Source organism: Chionomys nivalis, chromosome 2 (genome assembly GCF_950005125.1).
Source record: "Chionomys nivalis chromosome 2, mChiNiv1.1, whole genome shotgun sequence".
Classification (NCBI taxonomy): Eukaryota; Metazoa; Chordata; class Mammalia; order Rodentia; family Cricetidae; genus Chionomys; species Chionomys nivalis.
The window spans coordinates 22,723,577-22,737,957 of record NC_080087.1 but is presented as its reverse complement, the minus strand read 5'-3'; the positions used below and the strand labels follow the sequence as shown (position 1 = coordinate 22,737,957).

General features: G+C 38.9%; 1 protein-coding gene across 3 annotated transcripts in view; it reads left to right on the top strand.

Moving 5' to 3' along the window:
- The window catches only part of Grm1 (glutamate metabotropic receptor 1), a 389,047-nt gene that overhangs the window by 183,894 nt on the left and 190,772 nt on the right, over positions 1–14,381 (top strand). The gene's annotated exons all lie outside the window — the stretch shown is intronic.

Here is a 14,381-nt window from a genome sequence, read left to right as displayed (position 1 = left end):
TCAAACTCCTGTTCTCTACCATATGGGTTCTGGGAATTGAACCTAGGTCCTCTGGAAGAGCAGTCAGTGGTCTTAATTACTGAGGCATTTCTCCAACACCAGTATACAGTAGTCTTGAGTGTAGACAAGGAATTTCAGACAGCATTTGCGGATGTTGCAGAGTATACCTGTAATGCATTTATTAGGAATTAAGGCCAGTGAGGTCATGTGATACAACACAAGTGAGCTCTGCTGGTAATACCTTGTATTCTTTCTGTGTTTGAGTCAGAATTCAGTTTTGGTGGTCATAAGTCCAGATTTTTTTTTACTGTTGCCTTATTTTTGTGACCACTAGGTTTAGTAATGTGAGCCTTACGGGGGTTGCAACCCTGAATAAGAAGCTATAATTCATGTGAGATATGATATATTGCCATGGCAATGTAAAGCCCTCATGAAAGAATGATGGGTGATTTGAAGAAGAGACTGAAGGAATCAGGAGATGTAGAGCCTTGAGACCATAGTGCAAACCCAAAGTCTGTAAAGGGCAGGGTAAGGGGAACAATTTCAGTAGGAAGAGGCTCAGATTACAGTAAAGCTCAAGAATATTTTTGTTGAGTTGATATGGAACAGAAAGTCAGAGTTATTGATCAGAAGGCCCGCATCTTGTGTTTGCTCTTTTACAGTGCTTTTTCACTGGCTGTTAAAGGCTCATAGAAAATGTCTTAATAGAAATATGGTTGGTTGTAGACCTATATTTTTACAACAGACCCAGGTGGTGCATTTGGTAGCTGCTACAGTCTTGCATTTCTAAGCTTATGTTATGGTGGATTTTCCTTATAAATCATTCCCAGTAAATGATCTATTAAATATATTTTAAGAAACCATGGGCATTTTATTTGTGGCATAAGTTTCAGGTGCTAATATTAATCACTTTTGCAGTGCATGTTATACTTCGTTTGATGTTTTTGGTTCTTAAGCCTTTTCATTGATTTTTGTTCAGCAGGATGCTCTGTGTTTTATTATTCTTTTAATCAAATATCTATACTTCAGATTAATACATGTCAGAACTTTTCCAAGGTTCTATGTAGGTCATCTCAGGATGCTGGGAAATATCATAAATTATGTGGTTTATTTTACTGATTTTTTTACTTGTGTGTGGAGGGAGGAGCTTGCATATGGTATGTTTATAATACACATTTGAATGTGGAGGTGCATAAACTTGTTTGCTGTGGGAAATTGGTCTTGTACCCTATAAAGATTTGTCACTTGTATTGTTTTAATAAAATACTGATTGGTCAGTAGCCAGGAAGGAAGTATAGGTGGGGCAACCAGAACAGGAGAATTCCGGGAAGAGGAAAGACTCCATCTGCTGTCATCACCCAGATACAGAGGAAGCAAAATGAGAATGCCTCACTGATAAAAGATACCAAGCCACGTGGCTAACACAGACAAAAATTATGGGCTAATGTATGATGTAAGAGTTAGTTAAGAAAGCCTGAGCTAACAGGCCAACCAGTTTATAATTAATGTAGGCCTCTATGTGTTTCTCTGGGACAGAAACCTCTGTCAACACTTGTGCATCTGGAGACCAGAGGAGTATATTGGGAGAAATTCCTGTATCACTCATTGCCTTATCCTCTTGAGAGAAATCTCTCACTGAAGTGGAAACTCCCCATTTCAACTAAGTTGCTGGCCAGTGAGCTCCCAGAATCCACCTGTCTCTGTTTGCCAATACTGAATTTGCAGGCCTATGCAGCCATGCCTGATTTTTTTTTTAAATCTGGGTGTGAGGATTTTAATTAATTTTCCCATGCTTTCACAACAAGTGTTATTTTTCCTTTTATTGAAATTAGAGTCTTTTCTCATACAGTATATCCTAATCATAGTATCCCCTCCCTCTACTCCCCCTAGTTCCTCCCTACCTTACCCTGCTGTAGGCATACACTCCCTTTCTGTCTGTCATTAGAAAAGAACATGTTTCTAAGAGATAATAACCAAACATGACAAAATAAAACATAATATCATAAAGCATAATTCATCACATCAAAGTTGAACAAGGAAACGCGATAGAAAGAAGAACCCTTAGAGCAGGCACAAGAGTCAGAGCCCCTGCTTCCTCATACTCAGGAATCCCATACAATACTGAGCTAAAGGCTATAATATATACGTAGTGGACCTGGTGTATACCCATGATGGCTCTGTGCTATAGCAAGTATTGCTACCCTCTAAGCTATCCAGCCTGTTAAACTGATGGTTTAAATATATGTTCATTCCTTACAGTTGTGAGTAGGAGAAGTTCAAGATCAAGATTAAGGCCAATTTGGTGCCTAGTAGAAAGGTTCTTCTTGGATTGGAGTTTACCATCTTATGACTTCACATGGTGAAGTAGGAAACAATCCCTATGTCTCTTTTTTAGAGGTACCAAACCTGCTCCTGAGGTTCCATCCTCATGAAGAGTATTGTGTCTTGTAAATGTCTCTCAAAGGCCATATATCCAAATACTAATACACATTATGTATTGCAGTTTTAAAATTTGAACTCAGGGTAGACACAAAGGCTCAGTCCACATCAGATTCTCTAATTTATTTGTAACACTACATTTAAAACAAGAGATTTTATACACACTTTACAAAACTGTAAAACCAAAATTTAGGATTATATGATTTGAAGGGGCAGAAGGGATGGCTTAGTGGTTTAGTGTTGAGGTTTGGCCTCAACAAAAATACCTCTTGCCAGGGTAGGAGCGAATTTAGAAATGTAAGTAAAGAATACAGAGACGCATAAAAATATAATAAGACAAAAAACATAGAATAATATTGAGAGGGCATTCCTGTGATAACTGAAATCTCCTGTGTTTATTTTTCCATAACTTTTATAACCAGTGTAAATGGGGGTGGAGAGGAGAGATGACAAAAGACTTTATTAACATGATACATAGGACAACTCAAACAGTCAATGATTTTATCACTCTTAGACATCAAATCATTAGCATTCTGTTGCCTAGGTAGGGAAACTGCTCTAGATCACATATGCTGAAGGCTGCCCCTCCCCAGATGTCCTCATAGTTATAAAAGAAGGAATAGAAGTATGTTTGAATATCCTGACCATCTGTCAGGATTGAATGGTGCTATCTTAATGTCAAAAGAACCAAGCAATCTCATCCTGAGTTGGGACACGCAACTATACTTGTCGATCATTTGAGCAGCCTTTAAAACTCTCTGATCATCAGACAAGGTGGAAATGGGCCCACATTTTTGGGCCTCCACAGTTTAGAACCCTCATTGCTGTTGCTAAGAACCCAGGTTTAATTCCCAGTACCCATGCTGGGCAGCCCACAACCAACTGCCACTCCAGTTTTTAGAATCTGATGCCATTTGTTGGTTCTGTGGACACCTGCACACACACACATTTTAAAAAAGAGCCACATAATTTGCCAAAGCTCATTAAATATGTATGTACCCAAGCATCCAGCTCTGTTTATTCTCCATTCACTGCAGGGTTGCCTGGTGAGCAGTACTGATTCTGAGACTCCACAATTAGCCTTTGGAAGTTACTGTTGAAATGCATCTAGTAAGTTATTGTTAATGAAGGACACTGTATCTCTGGTGCTTCAGAGCTTGGATGTTTCTATTAAGCTGGACTCTGATATTTAGACAGTGCACTCACACATGAGCATGTATACAGGTATTGATTCTCTGTAGATACATTTGTACTGCAGATCTCATGTGCAAATTTTTATGTACGCTCTCCATTCCTTACACATAAAATTTACAGATGGTTGTACTTTAGAATATATGTTCATTTTAAACAGCCTTGACTTTGTAGTATACTAATTGATGCATTGGCAGCTGATAGGAGTGGGACTGATAAAGTTTAAAGCTATAGTGACTTGGGCACATACAGACTCTCATTAGCAGTAGGATCCTTCACAAGTTCCTTTACTTCCTCTCTGAAGCATCAGCTCTCTTGCCAGCAGAAGAAATTATTCTAATACCTGACCCACAGGGTTATTCATGAGATCACAAGCAATAGAAATTTAACTAGCTAACACAGCCTGATCAAGGATACGGTCAAAATTCTGTTAAACGCATTAAATTATTATGTATAGTTCTTGACAGAATGTGAATTTCAAATGCTTGCAGAATGAGCCTGTACTCATTAACACAGGCTGGCTTGCTTCAGATATGCATCCTGCTGGCTTTAACATGAAGTCCAAAAAGGTTAGACTTCATGTTAAAACCAGCCTGGCTCATCTTTCAACATCCCACTGGCTAAAGGGCCTGACTCATCTCTCAGTCTGTCCCAGGGGTTAGTTAGGATTCCAGAAAAGACGCTTTCTTCTGTAGGCACCAATTTTCCCTCTTGTTTTAAGATGGGAGAAATTCTCAAGTTCAGGGCTGTAAGTGGGTGCTGAATTAGCACATGTAAATTTATTTTAAAGGTCATTTAAAGGTTTTCCTCTGCAATTCCATTTTATAGCATTTTGCTTATTGGTATAACACTACCTACTGTAAAAAAAAAAAAGAAAAAGAAAAACCCATGGACTTTAGCAGTTTAATACAAAGAAGTGTGTTTCTTGCTGTGTAACTGTGTGATAGCAGGCCTCCTGCTACTCATATGGCAGTCTCTGTGGACATTTCATTCTTTTTCATCTTGTTGCTCTGTCATCACCGGGTTGAGTTCCTTTGCTTCGAACTAGCAAACAGAGAAACTCCACGCAGGGTGGAACCTACCTCTTTCTTAGATTCTAATGACTAGATCACGGTCAAAAGGCACACCCAGGTTCAAAAAGCTGTGGAGAATACATTCTTTTAGTAGGTAGTGGTCATATCCGAGGGACAGCTTTATAATGAAATGGGAGTGCCCATTTTTTGGAGGGGGGGTGAACAGACAACTATCTCTACCTTTGCCAGGCTAGGATGTCAGTGGATTGAAGAAATCTGTGCTCCTTTCCAAATACCATCTGACCCTACAGTTAAAGCCCAGAGTATGATTTATTTAACTTCCATGTTAGAAAGATTCTTTTTCTGTTTTGACACTCTGAATTTAAATTCCACAGGCAGGAAAGAAAAACATCAGAAAAGCTTATAAAAATTTATCTTCTATATGAATTCTTTACATTGTAGGTGGTAGAATATTGATCATCTGTGTCATGTCTTTGGATGGGTGGATGGAAACAAATTCTCTCAGACCAAAAGGAAGTATGTTTTGAAATTACCATTTATACCTAACTTTTTTTTTTGATAATGAGTTTCTCTGTGTAACAGTTCTGGCTGTCCTGGAACTCGCTTTGTAGACAAGCCTGGCCTCAAACTCACAGAGATTCAACTGCCTCTGCCTCCTCAGTGTGGGGATTAAAGGAGAGCACCACCACAGCCCAAATACCAAACTATTAATCAGAATGTATTCCCTAGTTCTTTAACACATGTAGATTTTTATGTTATTTTTGAGAATAATGTTCTTATTGAGTGCTAATTGCATGCACCTACAGCTTTCAGAGAAGTGTTAATAGATACTGTCAAGCTGATAGCCTCCGCTCTGGTGTTATGCATGTGTTAATTTATAAGGTGACTGCAGGAACTTCACAAGCCCCTTATTTTGGCAGCTGCTTGATGATATGAATGATGAAAGAGATGCAGATAGACTGCTTTTGTTTACAGGGCTTCAATAAGGAAATGGCAGCGGGGATCTAGCACAGAGGCTTTTATTGATAAAGGCTTTTAACAACTTACTTTAATTTCCTGAGCTCTCAGGGCTAGCAATGCAAGTAGATGTTACTGCAGAAAAGTATAGACATTTAATTTTCTTAATACACATGTTCTCATTGGGATAAATAGCATATGCAGTTGTGTAAAGCCATTTGGAGAGAACTCAGCCTTCTGTCTGTGTTGTGCAGCTTTGTACGGTCCCAACCAAACAGGTCAAGATCTGCACAAACGAGGCTGGTACTAGAGTATGTGCTGTCCCAGTTGACAGTGTCATATTCATAATAAAATCCATTAATTCTGTGATAGCTAAGAAATAATTCATTAGGCGTGGTGGTATAGTCCAGCAGTCTCAATACCCAAAATGTCTAAAGAAGAAGAATTGGGAGATCAAAGCCAGCCTAGCAGTTAATGAGAAAAAGGAAAGAAAAATAACTCGGATTTTCAGATTTGATTTAAATCTTCATTATGAGCGTTTGATGAATAGAAATTAAAAGAAAGCGGTCTCTTTGTTTTGCTTTTTTCCCCCCAGAAAGTCTCCTTGCTGACCTAGAATTCTCTCTGTAAAGCAGGCTGGGCTTAAACTCACAGAGATCTACCTGCCTCTGCCTCCTGAATGCTGGGATTTAAGGCATATTCCATCAGGACCAGCTTTTAGCTAGTTTTAAAATGGTAGTCCCATGAAAAAAGAATAAGACACACTTTGTGGCAATTTAGAATGCATTGGGACTGCTCACCATCACAAACAAAAAGAGCATATTGGCTTTTGGTCTGCATTGCTGTGTGACAGAGGAGAGAACAAAAGCCCGTGGTGTGGTGGGAGTCTGGCCTTTGGAAAACCTGACTTCAGACGATGCCTTGACACAGGTCCTCAGAGCCTGTGAGGACAAGGTTACTGGCTTGTAAGGTCCTTGCATTTTAACTTGTGCCAAGGAATTAGGCCCTACAGTTTTATGTAATATTTTGTTACTGAATGAACAAGCATACGAAAAATGTATACATTCTTTTAAAAAAATCTAGTGATTCCATTATTTTTAGTATTCATATGATTTGTAATTATAAAAGTTTGGATTAATGTGAAAAGTGGATTCTAGACCCTGTGGTTCATATTTTAAAGCATAGAATGTTTTTAATATTCCTAGCATTTTGTTAAATATGATGGAGGTCACTGAGTTCCTTTAGTTCCTTTTTATCTACACAGTTAATTTTCTTTTTCAGTTCCTACTTTAATTCTTTAATTCTTTCACAGCACACAAAATTTATTTTATAGGCCATACTAATTTTTCAAGAAGCCTTATGACTTTTCTAATTTTTCTTATTTTCTTGGATTTTTTAAATCCAATGGGTATGTTTAAAATAGTGCATTTTTAAAAAGCAAACCCGTAATGTCTAGTTGATGTTTGGAGGCATTCAAAAGGTATAGCAATACGAGTAGCGTGACAAAAGTTGCAGAAGGACGGTGGATTCTCAAGCAGGAAATTGGTGAGACTTTGTTTTACATTTAAGTTAGTCTACAGCTGAATATAGAATATTCTTCCTCCTCAGGAATTAAGTGCAGAAGCACAGAAAATCCCAGTATACTTACCAATGCCATGCTAGTTTTCTTTCTTTTTACCTTTTTAAAAGTTAGATTTAGCTCTTTGTCTCCATTCAATCCTGTTCCAGGTCACATAGATTTACAAGACACAAAAATAGCACCTTACAGTCTTCGTGTTAACGCAAACCTGGAAAGCAGTCAAATGTTATACCACCGGTAGATCCTCCTCCTTTGTGCTCCGTTGCAAGTGTGTAGAGGACATGGAAATTATCAATAGGTTTCTCTGTGGAAGTGGGAGCAACTGTGGGCAGCACCAACATGTCCTCTGATTTATCTAGTACGTGGAAGCTGTGGCTTAATACAGTTTGGGTATCACTCCAGAATTTCAGGTGTTGGGAGGCTTGTCTTCATTGTGGCGAAACTGGAAGGTCACGTGGCCTGGAAGATATTCCGAGTAGCGGGAAAGAATTAGGTTGTTGAGACTGTTGCTCTCAAAAAATGTGTTTCTCACCGGTCTCTGGCTAGTTTCTGTGTGAACTGATAGTTATGATATCTATATATCTATCTATTTATCTATCTATCTATCTATCATCTATCTGTCTGTCTGTCTATCTATCTATATCTATAGATAAATAGATAGAGGATAGATAGATAGATAGATAGATAGATAGATAGATAGATAGATAGATAGATAGACAGAGAGAGAAAGAGAGAGAGAGAGAGACATTGTCCTGTGAATCTGTTCAGCTTTCTAGAGTGGGTTGTAATCTCCCACTTTCGCATGTGACCATTTTCCTTTTTGGTTTTCAGCAGTGTTTTTGTACAGCCTCATCAAAGTCTATACAGATGGACCTGTATTATCTTGAACTTTAAACCTCACAAATCATGAGATGAACAAACCATTTTCTTTATATATTGCCCATCCTCCAGTATTTTGTTATACCAAGAGGAAATGAACCGAGACATAGAGTCTGTGAAGTCTCGACAGTGTGGCTGTCGAGCTGGCTGATACAGGTTGCAGCGTGGCTCTGCCCTAAGAAACAACCTGAAGATTAATACCATCTGTTGCTCATTATGGGAACCCCATCCTTCTGTTGAGTGTAAGACAGGAGGATGAATTATATTAACAGGCAGAGAAGTAGGAGGCAGTGCCAGTACCATATGGAGGAAGACAGGTCTGGAACGTACATCTGATAGGGCAGGGCAGTCTTCCTCCTGTTTCCTAGATCATCCTCATTCATCCTTCACTGTTTTATCAAAGACACTGCCTCTGAAGGGGTGTATGTGATAATTTTAGGACTGATATCTTGATGCTATGCATGGTAGGATCGTAGTTTTCCTCATGAGTTAAAAAAAAAAAAAGCTTTTCTTACTTCTTACCCCTCTCTTCTCCCCTCCCAACACTTCTCTCCACAAAGAACCAAGAAGGAAAAGAGTACCACAGAAATGATTGACATAACTCCATCAAATGCTTCTAACATCCTTCCAGAAAAGAAAGGCAACGCCAAACACAAAGAGAAACTAGTTTTGGTAGAAAAGGGAGTAAAAAGAGTTTGTTGTTAAGGACACATAGGATTATTTTCCAACTAAGACTTTTAGTGACCATGGGCCCACATGACCAATCTTATAATATGTCGTATGAAGAATTACTGCAAAATTAAGAGTCAACCCAGTCTTTTCATATAGCTGACATTAAGTTAGAGGTGCTTTTATTCGAATAAACATTTGATGATTTACCCTTCCTTTCTCTTATCTCCAAACACCCCTTTCTTTCATGCTAAGGTGGTGTTTTTCTGTCAACTTAGCAGCTGCACATGAATCTACTGATATTTTGATTATCATCTGCTACCCCAAAGCACTCAGCACCTGGCACAGCCTGGCAGGGCTTCCTGCCTCATGGCCCTGCCCTGCTGAAGTAACAATATTGTAGCTTTAAATTAAGTCTCTATCTATTTTTCTATTTATCAATAAGACTCAGAAGTCAAAGGCTGGGGTTAAAGCCTGCTATCTCAGAGAGGCTGAGTAGCAATTAACTGACCTTGCTTTTGGCTAGAGACACAACTCTTCCCTTGTCCCAGAACCGAGAGAGCTCAAACTCTAGTCCCTGCCATTTCCTTCCTATGTTCTTCTCGAACCAAATTGTTGGCTTCTCTATGGTCAGTTCCAGTCAGCTAGTCACTGACTTTTCAAGGTCTAACTTACCCTTAAGATTTATCATAATTCATGTCATCAGACCAATGAACAGTTCAAGGCTGAGTAGAGCTCATGGCTATAGGTCCCATAGGATTCTTGTGACTTGGATAACAGAGGTACATTAACAGGCTTGAAAAGTAACCTGGTGCTCTCCAGTGGTACCCCAAGAAAGTTATCATCACAGAATGCCTTCACATTGACATCTGCAATGGTTTTTCATCTTTTATTTAGAAAGAGAAGATACTCTCTACTGAAAAGCACACACACTCATGTGTTAGAAGTGAAGAATTGCTCTTAAACAATGAAACTAGCAAGAATGTCTATTTTGGAATTACCTGTCATTTCATGACTTTAAGACACTCATGAACAGGAAATGTTGGCCACAAACGCAGAGAGACAGTGTTAATGTCCTCAGATATATCCCCTTTTCTCTACCTGGATAATAAAAGTAAAAACTAAATACACATTTATATTTCTTCTAGCCTTTGTGCATTTTTTCCATTTTATTTTTCTTGGGGTAACCAATGACCAATGGGTGGGGGGTAATATAGGACTTGCTAATTTTACATATACATATGTAGACATCTGCAGAAAATATTTTGCAACAGAATTCTTTTCTGGCATAGTCATTCAATCTAGAGGTCTCCCACTCTTTGTTTAAAAATATTTTCATCTTAATTTTTCATAATTTTCAATGTTTCTGAATACAGTAGTTTACTCTTTAAAAAAAACTCAGGATGATGTGGGTGTGGTGGTGCATTCCTTTAATCCCAACACTCAGAAGGCAGAGGCAGATGGATTTCTGTGAGTACAAGATCAGCCTGGTCAATAAAGTGAGTTCCAGGACAGCCAGGGCTCTTACACAGAGAAATCCCATCTTGAAAAGCAAAAAGAAAGACAAACAAACAAGCGAAAACCTCAGGATGACCTGACTACATCAATGAAATTCTGAAAAGCTGTAAATGATGTAAATGGTCACCTGTGAACAAAATCCAAATGAAGCAACTTTTCTATTTAGTCTATGACTTGTTTTTAAGATATTTTTCATGTATGTATAGGTACGTATGCCTCTGTGCATGTGTGCTGTTGTGTGGCTACCTACAAAGGCCAGAAGAAAGCCTGGAGTGCCCTGGAGCCGAGTGTTTGTCTTTTGTAGAGACGCCCCACATGGGTGCTGAGAAACAAACAGGCCCTCTGCATGATCAGCAACTGCTCTTGATTGTTGGTCCATCTCTCTAGCATCTGATTCATTTGTAGCTTATAAAGTGATTTCATATCCATTATTCTTAACAGCAAGTAGTTATTGTTGTTGTTGATATTCTGGGCAAAGAATAGAGAGCCAAATAATTTATTTGTCAAGTAGAATGAAACTTGAAGTTGACATAATCGGAACTCAAACCACAATAATTTGCATCTAAGCACCAGGCACTTTCTTGTGACTATGCTGCAGCTCACATACTTTTTTTTTATTTTTAGAAAATTGAGTTCCAAATCTTAGGTTAAGAGGCAGAGAGGCAAGGATAGAAAAGACATTCTCCTGGGAGGATTTGTCCTAGAGAGCACGGTTAGTTTAGTCCCAGAGTGCTCTGAAGATCTGGGACGTTTTTGATTAAGTAGGTGAAGGTTGATAAAAATTTGCCAATATTTTCCACTTTAGTTTTCTTCACTTTTTGAACTTTAAAAGAAATGGAGTGTCACATAAAAGGTTGGCAGTATGGCTCCAGGCATTTGAGAAATCTTTTATTCCACTACCTAGAGATATAAAAATAATCAAATGATTCGTGGAAAACTAGTTGAAGGTAATATGCACAAAATAGAAAGTCTAAGTTGTATGCAAGCATGTATTTTAGTCGTGGAGGAGAATGTAAAAATGAGACGATGTCATTGACATACAAACTGAGATTTAAAAGGATTTTATTTTTACCGTTAATCCATTTGCCATTCCTCTGGATTTAGTGATTTGATTTTTAGTGTGTTTATGAGTAGCGGATCTTTTATTCAAAACATTTTTCCAGAATATTAGTATATACTGGGCCAGAATGTAGGGGTGGTAGAAACAGAGATACAAGCTCCTGTTTGGGGTCCTGTTTCTCTTATTGAATAGTGGTATTGTGGTTGTGTTTTAAATAGACCAAGGGAGAGCAACATTGCCTTTCTTCAGTGAGAACGGCCATGCTGTGTTTTCTGAATGCTCTGTGAGCCTTAAAGACAGGATTTGACAAAAACATAAACTGCTGTATTTTCATTTGTGAAATAGCAGGCTTCTCATGTTCTTATGTTTGAGACTTTTCAGTACTCCGAGAAGCTTGAGTTGGACTGTTTGGGAAGAAATCAAAAGGACTGAGAACTGTGGAAATAAGGAGGAAGGCTTGCATTCATGGAGGTGGGGGGCACTCAAAGAGGATAGGGGGTGTTTCTTAAACTCCCCATATCTAAATCTCTTTTCTTGAATTCCATATCTGCAGCATTCTAAGAAATCTATGAAGTAAGAATAATAATAACCCTAGAGTATTAAGCTAGAAAATAGATGTTAAGTGCTCAACACAGCGTGAAGCACATGAAAAGATGCGATAAGACTATAATGAAAATAATAATAATAATCCTACATCTTATTCTTTCCTTGCTGAATCCCACTGTAGAGTTCTGGGGACCAGGGTCACCAGAAGGACTGCTGCTCTTTGTGGCTATAACCTAGGAAGTGACTACATTGTTGTAAAAGTAGTAGGAATAGAGAAGGGAGTTGATGGTGGGTGGGAAAGAGAGAAGAAATCATTCAGAATAGACCCAAGCAACCCCTGTGGCTGAGCTATCAAAGCCAACTTCCTTTTTGCCAAACCTGCTGAACCCACCTCCTACCCCAGGGCTAGGGAATGTGTTCTGGGTTCTGAATAGATACTCCTCCGAAATAAAAGAGTCTGATTCCACATCGGTCTCTCAAATGTAGGGGTTGCTTGCATAGCACTGAGAACCCCATGTCTGGCTCCTGCAGCTCCCTGCAGGTGTGCGTGCATGGGAGAATGGAGACTTCCTCGTAGAGAGGAAAGGATTCTTTTTAACCTGGCAGGAAATCAAGTGTTAGGAGTGGAATGAGAGCAAACCTCACCGACCACGCCTCTGACAGGATTCTGCCAGAGAAATAGCTCCTCGACATGAAGCAATTATAAACTTTAAAAAGCAGTCACCTCCCAGTCTTCAGCTCCATCAACAATTCCACTCTAATCATTGTTACTTTTCTGAGTTCTCTAGGGAAGCGGAAAAACCACTTGGTTTAACTGGCAACAGCATTTTACAGGATCCGGCTCTTCCTAGTGCTCTCAGAAAATAATGGCTATTGAGCATGCTTCTGGTCCAGAGAGTTTTTATCTATTCTCCCGGTGGAAGTTGACAGCCCTGACGTTTGGTCATTAGTATTTGGTGACCTGTGTATCTCTAGTGAGACTTCACGAGACAGCCTCAATGAAGAGTTCTCTCTTTGGGGCTGTCTCTTCGCTCTGGTGATTCTTTCTCTCTTGTAAGGAAGCTGTGTACAGATCATGAGACTGGAAAGGGGCTGACAAAAGAGGAAGAAATATTGAGGGAGTGGGAGCAGGGACAAACTGAGTCCATCCATCCTAATAACAGAGAGAGGGCTCTTTGTGACCCGCAAGAATCTGGAGAACAGGGGAATGGGACAGTAGGGGCGAGAGGAGAATGAATAAAAATGTTTATGAAAATTCCACAGCGAAGCTCTTTACTTTGTAGGCTATCATATAAATATATATACAAACTCCACCACTGTAGTAGGCAGACAGTTATATTTTAAGATGCAAGATGAAATATTACAATATATGATCTTTTCTTGGATTAGATCAGTTGGATAACACTTAACTAATTAGTTTAAAATATGATAAAATAAAATCAGTTTTATTGTCAGGAGACTATTTTATTATATGAAATCCATTAGAGTTCAGTTTAATTGTGGATTAGTATGTTGTGTCAAGTGGCTGGAACAGAATCTATTAAGAGTTTTTTTATGCAGCCATAAAACTTCATCAAATATCTCCAATTAAACATTGTAAAATATCCATGGAAATATTTAACTTCCTCTGAGCTGAGTTCTTATGCAATAAATAACAATTAACTAACTAACACATGACCTGTCCCCTTCTACTTTCATGGTGTGTGCAGTGCACTTGAATTATAGCTCGCCGGATCTGTTTGTTTCTGGCCTTTTCTTGAATAACAGTTCTACAGTTATCTTTAACAGATCTATTTCTATATTTTACTGATTAATCAAGTACTAGAAAATTTTGTAAGAACCCTGAAGATAGCATAAGTGCCAGTCAGGGCTCAGTTATTAGGTTATACACACATTAGCAAATCCTTTAGAAAGAATCCCAAATTGCACACGTGGGGAAGTTTGCATGTACCCCTGTGCATGAACATGCAAAAGCCAGAGGACAACCTTGGGTATTGTTTGGTACCACTACCTTCTTTTCTTTGAGACAGTGTCTCTCATCGGCTTGGAACTTGGTGACTAGGCAAGGTAGCTAGCCAGGAAGAGCCAGGCCTCTGTATGGTTCCACCTCCTCTGTCCTGGGATCACTGACCTATACCACCAAGCCTGGCTTTCTTGATTAGGTTCTGGGGATTGGTCCTCATGCTTCACGATGAGCACCATGCTGACAGCAGTTTCTCCAACTGGAGGATTATTTGTGTTTCATAAACTGACATTTATTGAGTTTCCATTGCCTGTTAAACTGGATACTAGATTCAGCAGCATAAGCCTACACGGGTGACGGAAAAAAAAAAAAACCTTACTGAACCTAATTTTATATTTAGGTCAGGATAATTAGTGTTACAAAAGGGAAAGCAGAAACTTCCATGGAAGAAGATACTCAGGGTGTGAGTTGTTTGCTTCTGACGTGCTTCTCAGAGGAGCTCAGAGCTAAATTAAGATGCACCTAGGTTAGAATAGGTGGGAGTGA